General features: G+C 40.7%; 1 long non-coding RNA gene across 1 annotated transcript in view; it reads right to left on the reverse strand.

Annotated features, from left to right (window-relative positions):
• LOC129143346 (uncharacterized) overlaps positions 1–18897 on the reverse strand; it is a 133681-nt gene that overhangs the window by 103388 nt on the left and 11396 nt on the right. Inside the window, exon 2 of the long non-coding RNA XR_008546710.2 lies at positions 10733–10775. This is a non-coding gene — a long non-coding RNA (uncharacterized LOC129143346). The remainder of the gene's footprint in view (positions 1–10732; positions 10776–18897) is intronic.

Genomic DNA, 18897 nt, shown 5'->3' on the forward strand with positions numbered 1-18897 from the left:
ATCCATTTTCTTCCAAGCCTCAGGTATAAAGAAGAAGGTCGCACTATCTGGGGTTATCATTCACCCTTTAGTGATATTTAGTCAATCTACTATAATGCCTAAGAGTCTCCTCTTCACTAATTCTTTTAACAAATTGTGAGACAGTGGGCTTTAGGCCTTTTGAATGAATCCTGAACATTAAGGAGCAGGTTTGTGAAGGATTTTTTTAGAATTGAGGAACACTAATGAATTACTTAGTATTCAATTTGGCTGGCAGTAACAGAAGACCCAAAATAAGCAAGATACTACTTATTTCTTTCAAAAAGCCGGCATTGGGTGGTCCACAGCTGGTAGGGCACTCTGCAGTGTCAGGAACTCAGGTTCCTTCTCCCTTGTTAGCTCCTCAGTTCATTATTCTATTCCCTCGGTTACCTCCATCTGAGTTTATTGCTCCAAATCCACGCCATCACATCCACATTCCAGGTGTCAGGAAGAAAAAAAGAGACAGGGGAAGGAATGATGCTTCCCTTTAAAGACACTTTCCAGAAGTTAAACAGCCTGCCTCAATTTACACTATATTGATTAGAACTTAGTCCCATGGCAATCCTTAGCTGTAGGGGAGGTTTTATTTCAGGCAGCCCTAAGCCAGGTGAAAATTAGAGGTTCTATTACAAATATTTCTATATTAGAGGAGACTGGTCATAGGTAGACAATTAGCTGCCTCTGTCACAACTATTATGTCACTAGAATGGCACCAAAAGCTGCCCAAATCAGAATCTGATGTTAGGAAACAGAATGTGGCCACAGTAAGTGAGAAGTGGGTATGGATTATCATGCAAATGTCTTTATTGACCCACTAACAATTTCATGGTCATAGGATGACAATGGGGGCAGGGAATGAAGATGGGAGTTTTACATGTAGATGATCTCTAAGTTCAAGTAAAGCTCATACTACTGTGTTATGTGTATGCTTCTTTTGATGATACCAGTCATCAAAGAAGAATACTAAAACTAGAAATTATCAGAACTGAATCTAGTGTGACTCATGGGAGAAGAGCCTGGGTGTAGTGCTCAGAAGAATTACCTTGAACATTCCAAAAAGAAAAGAACTTCAAAATCCCAAATCATATACTCGTTTATAACAGACTAAAATATAATATTCTGAGGGACTCTAAGACCGGTATCCATTTAAATCAGCTCAAACTCCAGGCAGAGGCACCAGAAATTTACCATTTACAAATGGGTAGGCAGCACAGCAGTTGGGATGTGTCCCTTCTGTTATCCGGCTTCCAGATCCCATATTGAAAACAGCACGCATTGCAAAGGCTCTAACCTCCTAACGCTACAGAACACCTGCACCTCAGCACACCAGCATGACCAGGGTTACCACTCTGTGTAAAGCTGCAGGAAGAATTGCTCTTTGAAAAAGGACACACAAGAAATGCAAGGCAGGCTTGTAAAGGAGAAGCTCGAAGAGCCTTAGAAAAATCAGACAGAAATCACAATAACGTTCCTCTTGTTTCTCCTGGAGTCCTAGTATGAAGAGATTCTGTGAGCACTGAAACTGTTCCATGAGAGCCAGGCTAGAACATTCAAGTTCCCTCTGGCCTAGGAGATGGTACTGGACCCACCCCAGATTACCATGGACCATCAACATTACGAAATGAAAATTCCTAGGAGTCACCTCCTTAGCTGTCTTAGGGAACTCCATAAGAAGAAACAAGATAAAGGCACCAAATAATTCTTGTTAAAAGGTTATCAGTTGTTTTAAGAGAAATGCAAAAGTGCAAACTTTACCCAAAAAATCATCATTAGTAAATCACTGATGAATAAGTTTTATTATCCTCTCTTTGCAGTTTTGCTTGGTCAGCCTGTTACACACCAACCAGTTTGAGCTGCATCAGACTTTATGGGTTTCCCTCTCCTTTTAATTAACTTTAAAATCTTATTAGCCCAATTATTAGCAATATGTTACAAGGCACCAAGACTGCAGCTGTGAATGTGTCTTTATTAAAAAGGCACTACCATGAGTTAAGAAACTTTCAGCATTATTATAAACTCTATAAAGGCTAGAAAGATAATTCAGTTTGCAAATTAGTCCCAATTCAAACTTGGCAAGGGAACGCAAATTAGGTTTGAATTAATTTGCTTCCTTCTCCCATTCTTCCCTCAAAACATGTAATTCCTATTAGCAATTAGCATCAGTAGACTTTACACTGGCACTTGGAAAGGTGTACCAACTCATAAAATAAGAACCGAAGGTGTGATGTTATTTTAACTTAAAAATCGATGTGTGAAGAAGGAAGAGAAATGTGCTTTTAGATATATCATTCTTCCTAAGGGACACATAAATTACCCTAAATTTTACCCAGCTTGAAAAGCTAGTATATTGTAAACCGCTCTCTCCTTTACAAACCAGGGCCATTCTAAGAGGAACAAGAATGAATTTGTCATAGACTCAGCCCCACAAAACCTTCTAAATATAGAATCTGCTTGCCTTTGTTCACAGCTGTTCCATTCTAATAGTTTTACCAAGGGCGCAAACAGTAGGTTCCTTTATTGAAAGTGGAACTATATCTTCGGGTGCAGAGTATTTTGAAGGCCTTTTCAAGGCAAAATAAAAGAAAATGTGAAACCAAAGAGCTCTGGGGATCTATCCATTCTAATCCAGGCTCACAGACAATCTGATCCAAAATATAAAACCCCAGGACCACAGCTTTGCCTGCTACCCTTTGACACTTATATATTGTACTCCACTGCTTCTCAAACCTTAGAATGCTTTGAATCACTTTGAAACACTTGGAAAATACAGATTCAGATTCCCTGTCCTTACCCCTGAAGATTCTGACTCATTATATCTGAAGTGGAACACAGGAATTTTCTTGGGACTGGGATTTTTGGTAATTCCGAGCAAGGAGACTTTGCCTCACACTTTAAGAAACCTGATTCTACTTTTTATGTGACTTGGGCCTGCTTTAAAACAAATAGGCATAAACAAATAATTTTCTCTCTTCTTTAATTGCCTGGAAGTGGGCAATTTGGTAATTATCAAAATTTCACAACAAATATGAATAATATCAAATAAAGTAAATTTTCTAGGCCTAGCGACTTTATTTAAAAATATTGCTCCATATGGATGAGTCCACCAGAATGGCTGAGAAACACATTGTATACCCAGAAAGCAATAGGACAAAATGAGTCTTTGGTACAGAGACATCTAGAAATATATAGTGCCTACTAGCAGAAATATCTATATACATAACATGCAGTATATGTATATGCAGTATATATGCATATATACATATATGCTATACATAGTAAATACATATATACATATTTGCAGTAATAATCTGTTAACCTTTATTACTAATCAAGAAAAACAAAACACCTTACTTTTAGATACGTTTGTATATTTCAGGACTCCTACAGGCTTCTATAAGTGATCCCATACCTTCACTACCGCATTTCTCACTATCTACATTTGGGCAGGACAATCCTTTGTTATTGGTCACTATGCTGTATATTGCAAGCTATTTAATAGGATCCTTGGCCTCTAACCTACTAGATGTGAGTAGCAGCTCTCTAGCCTCCTAGTTGTGACAATCAAAATTTCTCCACATTGACAAATGTCCCCCCGTGGGGAAAATCAACCCCGGTTGAGAATTGCTATTTTACTTCTATTTCATCCTAATCATACAATACCTAGCAAGTGCTTATATGTACATTAGTATAACAGGTTGACCTAATGCTGCTATTCAAACACATCTAACATTTACTAGATGTCGGTACTATAATTTTTTAAGATGAAAAAACACCTTACATATTTGATCTTAGTCACCCTTACTAACATTTTTATAGATAAAAAAGAATCAAGCTTGGAAAGATTAAAAGACTTGCCCAAGGTAGTCAGGGATGGAGTGGAGTTTCACGCCCAGTGAAACTCCCAAACCCCTATGTTTAACCACTGCTGTCAATCACCTCCCATGGCAGTGTATAAAGTTAAAACAGTGATCTTCATGACTCCTAGGAATTTTCACTCTAAAACAAGAAACACTAACACAGGCATTTATGAAGAAAATAAGCACCAAGTACAGAGATTTGTTCAACAAATCAAAAGGAGACAAAATTCTATAAATAAATGATACATAATAAACCTCATTAATTCTATTTAGAATTTGCTATAATTCAAGAAGGAGCTGGACCATTGTTGACTTTTCTACTATTTACACACACACACACTCACACAAATCTGTGAAGTGACAGTATACATAGGGTTTCCAAAGGAGTGCCTAAGCACTCCAGAAAACATGCAGACACCCACTTCTACACAGCCCAGTTACCATCCATGTAAAGACCAACGCTACTTGGATACCCAGCACAAATGGTTCATCTAGCTATTGAAGGAGATCCTCTACTGGGCCACACTTCGCCTATGTACAGGGAGAGTATCCACTTGAAAATAACAAAATGGCTTTTTTTTTTTTTTTTTTTGAGACAGAGTCTTGCTCTGTTGCCCAGACTGGAGTGCAGTGGCGTGAGCTTGGCTCACTGCAACCTCCGTCTCCCAGGCTCAAGTGATCCTCCTGCCTCAGCCTCCTGAGTAGCCAGGATTACAGGCAGGCACCACCATGCCTGGCTAATTTTTGTATTTTTAGTGGAGATGGGGTTTCACCATGTTGGCCAGGCTGGTGTCAAACTCCTGACCTCAAGTGATCCACCCACCTTGGCCTTCCAAAGTGCTGGGATTACAGGCATGAGCCACTGCATGGGTCAAAATGGCATATTTTTAAGAATAGTATTAAGTTCTACTTTGCTGCTATTTGAGATCTCCCAACCCTCTGAATTCAGACTGCTAATCACTCTAAAAGACTGGCACCAGTGCCTCTCAACACAGCTGTCTCGTGAAGCCATCACAAAATGATGACAGTTTATACTTCCTTCCCTACTACATCAGAATGAACACAATTTTAGGGAAGGAGGAGCCAAGATGGCCGAATAGGAACAGCTCCTGTCTACAGCTCCCAGCGTGAGCGATGCAGAAGACGGGTGATTTCTGCATTTCCATCTGAGGTACCAGGTTCATCTCACTAGGGAGTGCCAGACAGTGGGCGCAGGTCAGTGGGTGCGCGCACCGTGCGCCAGCCAAAGCAGGGCGAGGCATTGCCTCACTTGAGAAGCGCAAGGGGTCAGGGTGTTCCCTTTCCGAGTCAAAGAAAGGGGTGATGGACTCACCTGGAAAATCGGGTCACTCCCACCCGAATATTGCGCTTTTCGGACCGGCTTAAAAAACGGCGCACCATGAGATTATATCCCACACCTGGCTCGGAAGGTCCTACGCCCACGGAGTCTCGCTGATTGCTAGCACAGCAGTCTGAGATCAAACTGCAAGGCGGCAGTGAGGCCGGGGGAGGGGCGCCCGCCATTGCCCAGGCTTGCTTAGGTAAACAAAGCAGCTGGGAAGCTCAAACTGGGTGGACCCCACCACAGCTCAAGGAGGCCTGCCTGCCTCTGTAGGCTCCACCTCTGGGGGCAGGGCACAGACAAACAAAAAGACAGCAGTAACCTCTGCAGACTTAAATGTCCCTGTCTGACAGCTTTGAAGAGAGCAGTGGTTCTCCCAGCACGCAGCTGGAGATCTGAGAACGGGCAGACTGCCTCCTCAAGTGGGTCCCTGACCCCTGACCCCCAAGCAGCCTAACTGGGAGGCACCCCCCAGCAGGGGCACACTGACACCTCACACTGCAGGGTATTCCAACAGACCTGAAGCTGAGGGTCCTATCTGTTAGAAGGAAAACTAACAAACAGAAAGGACATCCACATCAAAAACCCATCTGTACATGACCATCATCAAAGACCAAAAGTAGATAAAACCACAAAGATGGGGAAAAAACAGAACAGAAAAACGGGAAACTCTAAAACACAGAGCGCTTCTCCTCCTCCAAAGGAACGCAGTTTCTCACCAGCAACGGAACAAAGCTGGATGGAGAATGACTTTGACGAGCTGAGAGAAGAAGGCTTCAGACGATCAAATTACTCTGAGCTACGGGAGGACATTCAAACCAAAGGCAAAGAAGTTGAAAACTTGGAAAAAAATTTAGAAGAATGTATAACTAGAATAACCAATACAGAGAAGTGCTTAAAGGAGCTGATGGAGCTGAAAACCAAGGCTCGAGAACTACATGAAGAATGCAGAAGCCTCAGGAGCCAATGCGATCAACTGGAAGAAAGGGTATCAGCGACGGAAGATGAAATGAATGAAATGAAGCGAGAAGGGAAGTTTAGAGAAAAAAGAATAAAAAGAAATGAGCAAAGCCTCCAAGAAATATGAGACTATGTGAAAAGACCAAATCTACGTCTGATTGGTGTACCTGAAAGTGATGGGGAGAATGGAACCAAGTTGGAAAACACTCTGCAGGATATTATCCAGGAGAACTTCCCCAATCTAGCAAGGCAGGCCAACGTTCAGATTCAGGAAATACAGAGAACGCCACAAAGATACTCCTCGAGAAGAGCAACTCCAAGACACATAATTGTCAGATTCACCAAAGTTGAAATGAAGGAAAAAATGTTAAGGGCAGCCAGAGACAAAGGTCGGGTTACCCTCAAAGGGAAGCCCATCAGACTAACAGCGGATCTCTCGGCAGAAACCCTACAAGCCAGAAGAGAGTGGGGGCCAATATTCAACATTCTTAAAGAAAAGAATTTTCAACCCAGAATTTCATATCCAGCCAAACTAAGCTTCATAAGTGAAGGAGAAATTAAATACTTTACAGACAAGCAAATGCTGAGAGATTTTGTCACCACCAGGCCTGCCCTAAAAGAGCTCCTGAAGGAAGCGCTAAACATGGAAAGGAACAACCGGTACCAGCCGCTGCAAAATCATGCCAAAATGTAAAGACCATCGAGACTAGGAAGAAACTGCATCAACTAACGAGCAAAATAACCAGCTAACATCATAATGACAGGATCGAATTCACACATAACAATATTAACTTTAAATGTAAATGGACTAAATGCTCAATTAAAAGACACAGACTGGCAAGTTGGATAAAGAGTCAAGACCCATCAGTGTGCTGTATTCAGGAAACCCATCTCACGTGCAGAGACACACATAGGCTCAAAATAAAAGGATGGAGGAAGATCTACCAAGCAAATGGAAAACAAAAAAAGGCAGGGGTTGCAATCCTAGTCTCTGTTAAAACAGACTTTAAACCAACAAACATCAAAAGAGACAAAGAAGGCCATTACATAATGGTAAAGGGATCAATTCAACAAGAAGAGCTAACTATCCTAAATATATATGCACCCAATACAGGAGCACCCAGATTCATAAAGCAAGTCCTGAGTGACCTACAAAGAGACTTAGACTCCCACACATTAATAATGGGAGACTTTAACACCCCACTGTCAACACTAGACAGATCAACGAGACAGAAAGTCCACAAGGATACCCAGGAATTGAACTCAGCTCTGCACCAAGCAGACCTAATAGACATCTACAGAACTCTCCATCCCAAATCAACAGAATATACATTTTTTTCAGCACCACACCACACCTATTCCAAAATTGACCACATACTTGGAAGTAAAGCTCTCCTCAGCAAATGTAAAAGAACAGAGATTATAACAAACTATCTCTGAGACCACAGTGCAATCAAACTAGAACTCAGAATTAAGAATCTCACTCAAAACCACTCAACTACATGGAAACTGAACAACCTGCTCCTGAATGACTACTGGATACATAACGAAATGAAGGCAGAAATAAAGATGTTCTTTGAAACCAACGAGAACAAAGACACAACATACCAGAATCTCTGGGACGCATTCAAAGCAGTGTGTAGAGGAAAATTTATAGCACTAAATGCCCACAAGAGAAAGCAGGAAAGATCCAAAATTGACACCCTAACATCACAATTAAAAGAACTAGAAAAGCAAGAGCAAACACATTCAAAAGCTAGCAGAAGGCAAGAAATAACTAAAATCAGAGCAGAACTGAAGGAAATAGAGACACAAAAAACCCTTCAAAAAATTAATGAATCCAGGAGCTGGTTTTTTGAAAGGATCAACAAAATTGATAGACCGCTAGCAAGACTAATAAAGAAAAAAAGAGAGAAGAATCAAATAGACACAGTAAAAAATGATAAAGGGGATATCACCACCGATCCCACAGAAATACAAACTACCATCAGAGAATACTACAAACACCTCTATGCAAATAAACTAGAAAATCTAGAAGAAATGGATAAATTCCGTGACACATACACTCTCCCAAGACTAAACCAGGAAGAAGTTGAATCTCTGAATAGACCAATAACAGGAGCTGAAATTGTGGCAATAATAAATAGTTTACCAACCAAAAAGAGTCCAGGACCAGATGGATTCACAGCCGAATTCTACCAGAGGTACAAGGAGGAACTGGTACCATTCCTTCTGAAACTATTCCAATCAATAGAAAAAGAGGGAATCCTCCCTAACTCATTTTATGAGGCCAGCATCATTCTGATACTAAAGCCAGGCAGAGACACAACAAAAAAAGAGAATTTTAGACCAATATCCTTGATGAACATTGATGCAAAAATCCTCAATAAAATACTGGCAAAACGAATCCAGCAGCACATCAAAAAGCTTATCCACCATGATCAAGTGGGCTTCATCCCTGGGATGCAAGGCTGGTTCAATATACGCAAATCAATAAATCTAATCCAGCATATAAACAGAGCCAAAGACGAAAACCACATGATTATCTCAATAGATGCAGAAAAGGCCTTTGACAAAATTCAACAACCCTTCATGCTAAAAACTCTCAATAAATTGGTATTGATGGGACGTATTTCAAAATAATAAGAGCTATCTATGGCAAACCCACAGCCAATATCATATTGAATGGCCAAAAACTGGAAGCATTCCCTTTGAAAACTGGCACAAGACAGGGATGCCCTCTCTCACCACTCCTATTCAACATAGTGTTGGAAGTTCTGGCCAGGGCAATTAGGCAGGAGAAGGAAATAAAGGGTATTCAATTAGGAAAAGAGGAAGTCAAATTGTCCCTGTTTGCAGACGACATGATTGTATATCTAGAAAACCCCACTGTCTCAGCCCAAAATCTCCTTCAGCTGATAAGCAACTTCAGCAAAGTCTCAGGATATAAAATCAATGTACAAAAATCACAAGCATTCTCATACACCAACAACAGACAAAGAGCCAAATCATGAGTGAACTCCCATTCACAATTGCTTCAAAGAGAATAAAATACCTAGGAATCCAACTTACAAAGGATGCGAAGGACCTCTTCAAGGAGAACTACAAACCACTGCTCAAGGAAATAAAAGAGGATACAAACAAATGGAAGAACATTCCATGCTCATGGGTAGGAAGAATCAATATCGTGAAAATGGCCATACTGCCCAAGGTAATTTGTAGATTCAATGCCATCCCCATCAAGCTACCAATGCCTTTCTTCACAGAATTGGAAAAAACTACTTTAAAGTTCATATGGAACCAAAAAAGAGCCCGCATCACCAAGGCAATCCTAAGCCAAAAGAACAAAGCTGGAGGCATCACACTACCTGACTTCAAACTATACTACAAGTCTACAGTAACCAAAACAGCATGGTACTGGTATCAAAACAGAGATATAGATCAATAGAACAGAACAGAGACCTCAGAAATAATGCCGCATATCTACAACTATCTGATCTTTGACAAACCTGACAAAAACAAGCAATGGGGAAAGGATTCCCTATTTAATAAATGGTGCTGGGAAAAATGTCTAGCCTTATGTAGAAAGCTGAAACTGGATCCCTTCCTTACACCTTATACAAAAATCAATTCAAGATGGATTAAAGACTTAAACGTTAGACCTAAAACCATAAAAACCCTAGAAGAAAACCTAGGCATTACCATTCAGGACATAGGCATGGGCAAGGACTTCATGTCCAAAACACCAAAAGCAATGGCAACAAAAGACAAAATTGACAAATGGGATCTAATTAAACTAAAGAGCTTCTGCACAGCAAAAGAAACTACCATCAGAGTGAACAGGCAACCTACAAAATGGGAGAAAATTTTCGCAACCTACTCATCTGACAAAGGGCTAATATCCAGAATCTACAATGAACTCAAACAAATTTACAAGAAAAAAACAAACAACCCCATCAAAAAGTGGGCAAAGGACATGAACAGACACTTCTCAAAAGAAGACATTTATGCAGCCAAAAAACACATGAAAAAATGCTCATCATCACTGGCCATCAGAGAAAGGCAAATCAAAACCACAATGAGATACCATCTCACACCAGTTAGAATGGCAATCATTAAAAAGTCAGGAAACAACAGGTGCTGGAGAGGATGTGGAGAAATAGGAACACTTTTACACTGTTGGTGGGACTGTAAACTAGTTCAACCATTGTGGAAGTCAGTGTGGCGATTCCTCAGGGATCTAGAACTAGAAATACCATTTGACCCAGCCATCCCATTACTGGGTATATACCCAAAGGACTATAAATCATGCTGTGGTGGGAGGCCAACTTGGGTGTCAAAAGAAAGATATGACTGAGTTCAACAAGCAACCCAGGGAAAATTCTTGGAGCTGCATCCCTCTTCTGTGAAGTCTTTTGGTCCTGCACTCATCCACAATGAGCCTATAGACCATGAGGTATATCAGTGGTGATCCCCATCCCTTTCCCTCCTCTCATCTCCAGCACCAGAAAAGCCAAAGGAGTTCTGAAATGAGGACTGAAGGGCCACTCACCAACTCTGGCTCCTTAGCTGCCATCTGTAACCACATATCCAGCCTGTGTTGGAAAAACAGAGCAAAGGGTTGGAAATTGACTAGAACCAAGTCTTAATATCTGAGAGTAGAGTATTTTAGTAACTGAAATGATTAAAAGTATGGAATTATATTAATATGACCTTAGAAGTACTTTTTACCCAGTGGGAAAGGTGGATTAAACAAAGACTATTGCAGGCAATTATTAAGGGGGACAAACATTTCATGCTTTACCTTGTGACTTGTGACTTTTCAAAATAATTATATACATATATTAATGGATTCATATATACATGTATGAATGAACACAGATTAATTATATACATATATGAATTAGATTATCATTGTAATGACCACCAGCAAGGTGACTTGTGAAAAAACCTTTGCATAGATTTAATAGATTAATTCCATCACCTTGTCTTACAGTGCTCTTGGAAAGAATGATAAAATGACAAAGAAAATTGAACTGTATAATTTAATCCTTATCTGCAAGTACTATACTGTTTTTGCATTGTAAAAATCAAGACAGGCATTTCTCAAAACCTAACAATAGAAGGAGACTTTTTCCTTCTTTTTTCATAGGATAGCTAAAAGGCATTTGGACATTCACCCACAGGTCTGACTGCACTCTGAAGGTGAATTCACTTTGTTCTTGCACAGCCAGGCCCTGATCGTTCCTGCCTCCCATGGCTACCAGCAGTCCTCGGTGGGGTCTTTTGGTTTCCAATCGTTCCCCTGTTGGAATCAGTCGCCCCACTTTGGGGCTTTTTTTCTTTTATCTATCCCCTACCCTTCTTCCACAGTCATCCTACAAGCACAAAGGCCTATTCAAATCACTTTCTTGTTAGAAATACTCAGTGACTTTCTATTGTCCATAAGACCTTTTGCAATGTGGGCTTAACCTCAGATTCCAACTGCTGCTCTGCCCTGTCTCTCACCTCACCGAGCGCTCATCCATTGCCCTGGTGTCCAGGTGGCAGCCATGATGAATTCTGGCTTTTCCCTAAACACACTGTTTTCTGTGCTGGTGCCCGTTGGCCCAGGTTCTCTCATCCCATTCCCCGGTTAGTAAAACCCACCCTCCAGAATGCTGCCAACATGTCCTCTCCCCTAAGGAACCTTCCCATTCTCCACAACCCAAGTCAGTCACTACCCACTCTGCTGTCTTCCGTTGTTTAGGGCATACTTGGATGTGCTGAGGAGGTGGTGTAGTGTGATGGGTGGGGTGTAGTCTCTGTCTTGGACTGCCAGCTACTCGTTCAGTGATGAATGTGTAATTACAAATAATGATACGGACTACGGCAGAAAGGAACACAGTGCCAAGAAACAGAAATGAGATGGCACTGAGACCTGACACATGGTAGGAGAGGCGGAGGGAAGAACAGGACCCCTGGGGCAGGGAGTGCCATGCACAGCAGCTTCATGGCAGGGTGTGTGTTTTCTGAGAACAGAAAGAGGCCCATGTGGCTGGAGTGGATGAGCAAGGAGGAAAATGGTGTGAGATGTGGCTGGAAAGGTAGGTAGGACTCCAGCCTGCAGAGCCTGTGGGCCCCCAGAAGACTTTAGTCTTTGTCTTAAGAACAATCAAGAGGCATTGAAGCGCTTTCTTAATGGGGATGACATACTATTTGCATTTTGAAAAAATTCTAGCTTTGGTGTGGAAAAGTGATTGGAAGGAGGCCAGAAAGGATGTGGGGGTCTATTAGGAGGCTATTACATACAGGAAAAAGATAATGGAAGCTGGAATAGGGAGTGGCGGAGCAGATGGGGAGAATTTGGATGGCTTCAAATTGAAATTCTTACCAGAACTTCTACAAACCGAACAGAATAAGCACTCACATTAAATACTCAGGTGGCATTTAAAAAGGTGTCATCTTAGAGTTATGATTACTTTATGGACCTTATCGTAAAATAGTTAAAATAGAATCAATTATATTTTGCTATTTATAAGAAAGCAAAGGGTAAAAAAATAAACATACACTACAGTAGAAATAGTAAAACTATGTTAAGCTGTCTAGTTAAAAGAGCATCTGTTACCTTAGAAAGCTCCAAGGAGGCTCTGAATCACAGAAATCAAGATTACAAAATTTTAACAGCAGTCCATTGTCTTATTTTGTAGTGGCTTTTGGGGATATACTTTATGTATTATACAACTTACACAATTCAATATGAAATTTGATAGTTCTTAGTTATTCACAGAGTTGTGTAATCATTGCCATATCTAATTCTACAACATTTTTGTTACTCCAGAAGGAAACCCCATCCCCATTATTAATTACTGCCTATTTCTCCCCAGCTGCTCTAGGCCTGGGCAACCACTAATCTACTTCATGTTTCTATGAATCTGCCTACTCTGGACATTTTATTTCAGTAGAATCATACAGCCAAGTGTGGTGGCTCACGCCTGTAATCCCAACACTTCGGGAGGCCGAGGTAGGTGGGTCACTTGAGGTCAGGAGTTCGAGACCAGCCTGGCCAACATGGAGAAACCCCATCTCTACTAAAAATACAAAAATTAACTGGGCATGTGGCACATATCTGTAATCCCAGCTACTCAGGACGCTGAAGCCCAAGAATCGCTTGAACCAGGGAGACGGAGGTTGCAGTGAATCGAGATCATACCACTGTACTCCAGCCTGAGTGACACAGGGAAACTCTGTCTCAATAAATAAATAAATATAATCATACGATTTCTGACCATCTGTTACTGGCATCTTTCACTTAGCATAATGTTTTCCAGGTTGATCCATGTTGTTACATATATCAGAACTTCATTGCTTTCTATTATAAAATACCCCATTGTATGGATATATCACATCTACTTATCCATTCAGCAGTTGATAGACATTTAGGTTGTTTTCAGGTTTTGGCCATCATGAATAATGCTACTATAAACAGTTATGTATAACTTATGTGGACATCTGTTTTCATTTCTATTGGTTATATACTCCCAGGAGCGGAATTGCTGGGTCACGTGCTAACTACATGTTTAATCATTTGTCTTATTTTGTAATTTGAGGAACTGCCCGACTATTTCCCAAAGCAGCTTCTCCATTTCACATTTCCATCAGCAGTGTATGAGGTTTCCAATCTCTCCACATTTTCATCAACACGTGTTATTATCTGGGGTTTTTTTTTGTTTGTTTTTTTGTTTTAATTCTAGCCAGCCTAGCGGGTGTGAATTGGTGTCCCATTTTGGTTTTTGATTTGCATTTCCCTGGTGGCTAATGGTGATGAGTATCTTTCCATGCACTAACAAGCCATTTGTACATTTCCTTCAGAGAAAGATGTCTGTCCAGATCCACTGCCCATTTTAAAATGTGATTATTGGCCTTTTATTGTTGAGTTATAAGTGTTCTTTTTACGTTCTAGATGAAAGTATGTTATCAGAAAAATGATTTACAAATTTTTTCTTCCATTCTGTGTGTTGTCTTTTCACGTTTTTGATGGTGTACTTCAAAGTACAAAAGACTTCTTTTCATTTTGATTATATCTGATTATCTATTTTTTATTTTATGGTTGGGTTTTATTATCTTTTAGAAAAGAATAACCTCTTATGAAACTATGGAGTCATATCACTGAGTTGTATCTAAGATTCTTTTACATTTTTTTCCTACCAACAAAAAGAGAATTCAACCACCATTTTCCCCAAGGATGTGTAGTCATTTTCTTTAATATATGTATTGCTTCTTCAAAGTTAAAAGACTATAACTAATGTCAGCCAACTCTATCTTTAGCAAAAGCAATTAAGTAGCATTATTCAAGCTTATCAGTCCTATGCCATTTTATTAGCTAAAGCAATTAGAAGAACTTATCATTTTTTAAAATCACATAATTATTGACTGTCACAGACCCTGTTACTGAGAAAGGTGATGGCTTGTAACACTGCAATGAGGTAAAATGAAAATAAAGGGTGAAAAGAAAGCCTAAAAGATAAAGGTTAAAGAAGGAAAGAAACATAAATTACAATTAGAGTGAAACGTTGTGGAACCTTAATGCATTTTTTAAGACCCTTTAAGTCAAATTAATAAAAATGAAAGAGACTCAATATTTGCATTGGTAGGACTTTTATTTAAAAAGTTAAATTATTTCATTGAGCTAAACTTCCACCTATTCTTTGATACCTAAAAGCTTTTAGGAGGTAAAGAAAAACGTTTTTAAAATTTTATTTATAAAATAATAAGTAGCAAAGGATGCAGGCATACATCTAGAAGGGCATGCAGCAAATTTGTTTTGGTTTTGGGACAGAGTCTCACTCTGTCACTCAGGCTGGAATTCAGTGGCACAATCTTGGCTCACTGCAACCTCAGCCTCCTTGGCCTCCCGGTTTCAAGCAATTCTCCTGCCTCAGCCTCCTGAGTAGCTGGGATTACAGGCATGTGCCACCATGCCCAGCTAATTTTTTAAATTCTTAGTAGATACGGGGTTTCGCTATGTTGCCCAGGCTGGTCTCTAACTCCTGGACTCAAGCAATCCACCTGCCTTGGCCTCCCAAAGTGCTGGGATTATAGGCTTGAGACACTGCACCTGGCCAGCAAATCTTAATTTAGATCATCTTAATGTTCCTTCTTTAAAAGCTAGATTCCCCAGTTGTTCCTCCTTGGCCTTCCAATGCCCAGCATGTGACGACACTTAGAAGGTGAAAAAAAAAAACAAACAAACAAAAAAAAAACTGTGGACTTAAATTAAGATACTGAATTAGCTTTGTGTAAAGTCTTCTGATTAAAACTCTTAAGTAGAATGGGCCTGCAAAAGTGCACTACGAATATTTGTTTTCAGTTTTACATTCAATTGCATAGTTCATTTTTTACATGAGCTTTCTTCCCTCAAGTGTTCACTAAACATCATATAATACAGAGCTCTTTTTAACATCCATTTCTTTTTACTGAGAAATAAACTGAGGAGATTCACCAGCATTACTCACCTCTCTGGAATGACTTGAATAATGTTAATGGAATGATGCTCCTGAACCAGCCAATCACCTTTCAGCTCACAACCTGTCATCTTGCCTCTTTCTACTCTCGGTGATTATGTTCCCTCACATTTGTCTTCCAGCCGTAGACAGGAATGATAAACACACGGAGATGGGCATAGCAGCCTAAGTAGCCACACATCCATCCTAGACAACCTCTCCTCTTTCTTCCCTCCCTACCATTCTCTGTACCTGCTGAAATTTAGATCAGTGTATCCTCTACCCTCACATACATTGCTGCCCAATGATCAAAGCCAGGAGTTTTAGACAGTCTTGCTCTGTCCTTCCAGCTATGCCCCTCTGCCCAGCTGGAGAGTCCATGGAGTGAAAAGATTTTGCCCACCCAGAGCCTGGAACCACCACCTGTAGACCATGCTCTGGGTGTCCAGGAATCTAGAGTTTACTGCTCAAACATAGTCCTAAGTCTAGTTCCAGGATCTGTGCAAGGATTCTTCTCTGCATCCATGCTTCTGTTGGCAAAACTTCAGGCCTGAGGAATATCCAAAAGGCAATGATTTCCAGGAAGGATAGACACAGAGCTCAAACATATAGGCTAAAATGTGCAAACGTGTGCTTATTTAAGCTCCATGAGGTGTGAGATGGAGCAGGGGGTGGAGAGTGTGGGCTACAAGCATGGATGGCAGGCTAGGCCAACACTGCCCTGGCCACTGCATTCTAGCACATAACTTTGGAACTCTGAGGAGTCCCAAAATCCAAAATTAAGCTTTTCTAGATTATTACAAAAGATTATCATTCAAGATAGGAGAATAAACCATACTTTATTTAATATGTTAGCTTGATTTATAAATATTTAGATGTATGATACATAGGTATCCATTTGTGCTTTTACCATGGACCCCAATAATGTGAACTGTAAGCCTGCTAGGTTTTGGAGTCCAAGCTTAATTGATTTATTAAAAATATTTATTACATTTCTACCTTGTGCTAGGCATTGTTTTAGGCTTTCAGGGACAGCAGTGAACTGGACAGATAAGGTCCTGCTGCCTAGGAGCTTACATTCAAGTGAGAGAAAATAAGTTGAGTAGTCTAGGTAAACCAATGCATTCATCCATCCATTCATTCATTTACACAACAATTATCAATTGCCAAACACTGCCCCCTGGCATTTGGGGTGGTTTACAAAACAGACATGAATCCCTGGCCTCATGAAGATAATTTCAGATATTAATAAAGGTAAAGAAAGAAATTTAAAAGGGGTGAAATGTTAGAGAATAACAAATGAGGGGCACTGGCCCCATAACTGAGGTTCTTAGGAAGACGTCTCTAACGGGATTTATAGGATAGAAGGATTTGAGAGTGCAAACAGCCAAGAAAAGAGTGTTCATATGGAAGGAAGAGTGGGAGCAAATACCAGGAGGAAAAAACCTGGGGAGTTCATGGAATGGGAAAAAAACATGTGGCTGGAGCATTATAAACAAGATGGTGAGTGTTGCTGTGTAGACAGAGAGGGAGGCAACTGAGGTTTTATCCACTATGCCTTACATCTGAGTCCCTAATTCCTGTGTTTTGTGAAGGTCTCAGGCAGTCAACAAAGAAAGATAACAGCAGGAAAGCAGTGAAAGTCACTGAAGTGTCCAGGGCTCTGTCTTATCCTGGTTCAGTTCATCAGGCTGTGCCATGGGCTCTTCCAATAAACACAGCATTGAAATGAGATGTCTTGAGAAAGTGCCCTCTCTGGGTTGGGGTCGCTGCAGCAAAGTGAATGGCTTGTCGCAGTACACACAGCTGGTCTCCAAGGGTCTGCTGTTACTAGCAAATGAGCAAAAGCACTTAATCCACATCTCCATCCAGCAAGTTGCTGGATGACGCCGGGGTCATGATGCACCGTCTGTAACTACTAACTGCCATGCTTCCCGTTGACAAGATTTGCTCTCAGCAGCAACTCACCTATGGATTTGCTAGTGTGCCAGACACAGACTGGAGGCTTTCTGTGCATTTCTTCGCACTAGTGAATTCTCACAAGTCAATGACTGAGGTATCATTATCTCCATTTAAAAGGAAAAACCAAAGTTCAAAAAGAGGAAGTATTTGCCATAAGTCCCGTGTTGATAAGTGGTGGATTTCTTTGCAGGACTTACGTTGTCTGCCTCTGCAGATGGAATATGGCCACTGGTCTGACATTTGCATGAAGAATTAAGTACTCAGCTCTGTGGCAAGATATGCCTAGAATCCCACCCTGGTCATTGTGCCACAGTGTGGCTTTAGGAGAATTACTTTATTCCTCTGAGCCTCAGTTTTCATCTCTGAAAAGTGGAGATAATTGTAATACCCACTTAAGGGATTGTTGAGAAATAATGCATGTCAGGTGCCTGGAATTTAACAAGAACTCAACAAATATTAGCTGGTTGCATTATGCTTGCTTTGCTCTGCCTCTCTCTTCTTTTCAACATCTATCATGGAGTCCAAGTTGCTTATCCATCCTAAGTACTCTTTCGCCACAAGTCACCCACTGCCTATTTAACAATCTGCCAGAGCTTATCAAATAAGGGTGTGACAAACGAACTATAAGCTATGAAACCGTAAGGGCAAACCGCCCATCAGGGAGTCAACACAAACGTTCACAGGATAAGTCAGAACGAGGAGATGAGTCACTCAGGCATCTGAAAAACAGTTATCCTTGTAAGTGTGTGCATGTTTGTTTGAAATAACCTCCTGGTTTTTGCTAGACAGCCTGAGTCCCAGAAGGACATTCCAATCCATAGTCTGTCAAATTCCACCCAGTTGTCATTCTTCTCACGTGCTAAACTAGCCTCCCAGGAAGATAACACCCACTTATGCATTAGTGATGCTTCCCAGAAGTTTCAAAGGGAAAGACCATTCTAAGAACGACTGGCGCAGAATCCAAATTGGCCAGGTGCTCACACATACTTGATTCTCCAGCCTTCTCTGTGGCCTCTAGAAGGTTAGGTATTTCTTCTTTGTACCAGATGTTCGAATTTATTTAAAACATTGAACACATCCTTTGGACAGGTGGTGGAGAGCACTGAATGCAATTAAGGAGGAGGTGAGATGATTCACTCCATCTTCACCTTAGTGTTCGAATTTATTTAAAACGTTGAACACATCCTTTGGACAGGTGGTGGAGAGCGCTGAATGCAATTAAGGAGGAGGTGAGATGATTCACTCCATCTTCACCTTAGCTCTCACGATCTTC

The sequence above is a fragment of the Pan troglodytes genome, chromosome 13 (genome assembly GCF_028858775.2).
Source record: "Pan troglodytes isolate AG18354 chromosome 13, NHGRI_mPanTro3-v2.0_pri, whole genome shotgun sequence".
NCBI classification, from domain to species: Eukaryota; Metazoa; Chordata; class Mammalia; order Primates; family Hominidae; genus Pan; species Pan troglodytes.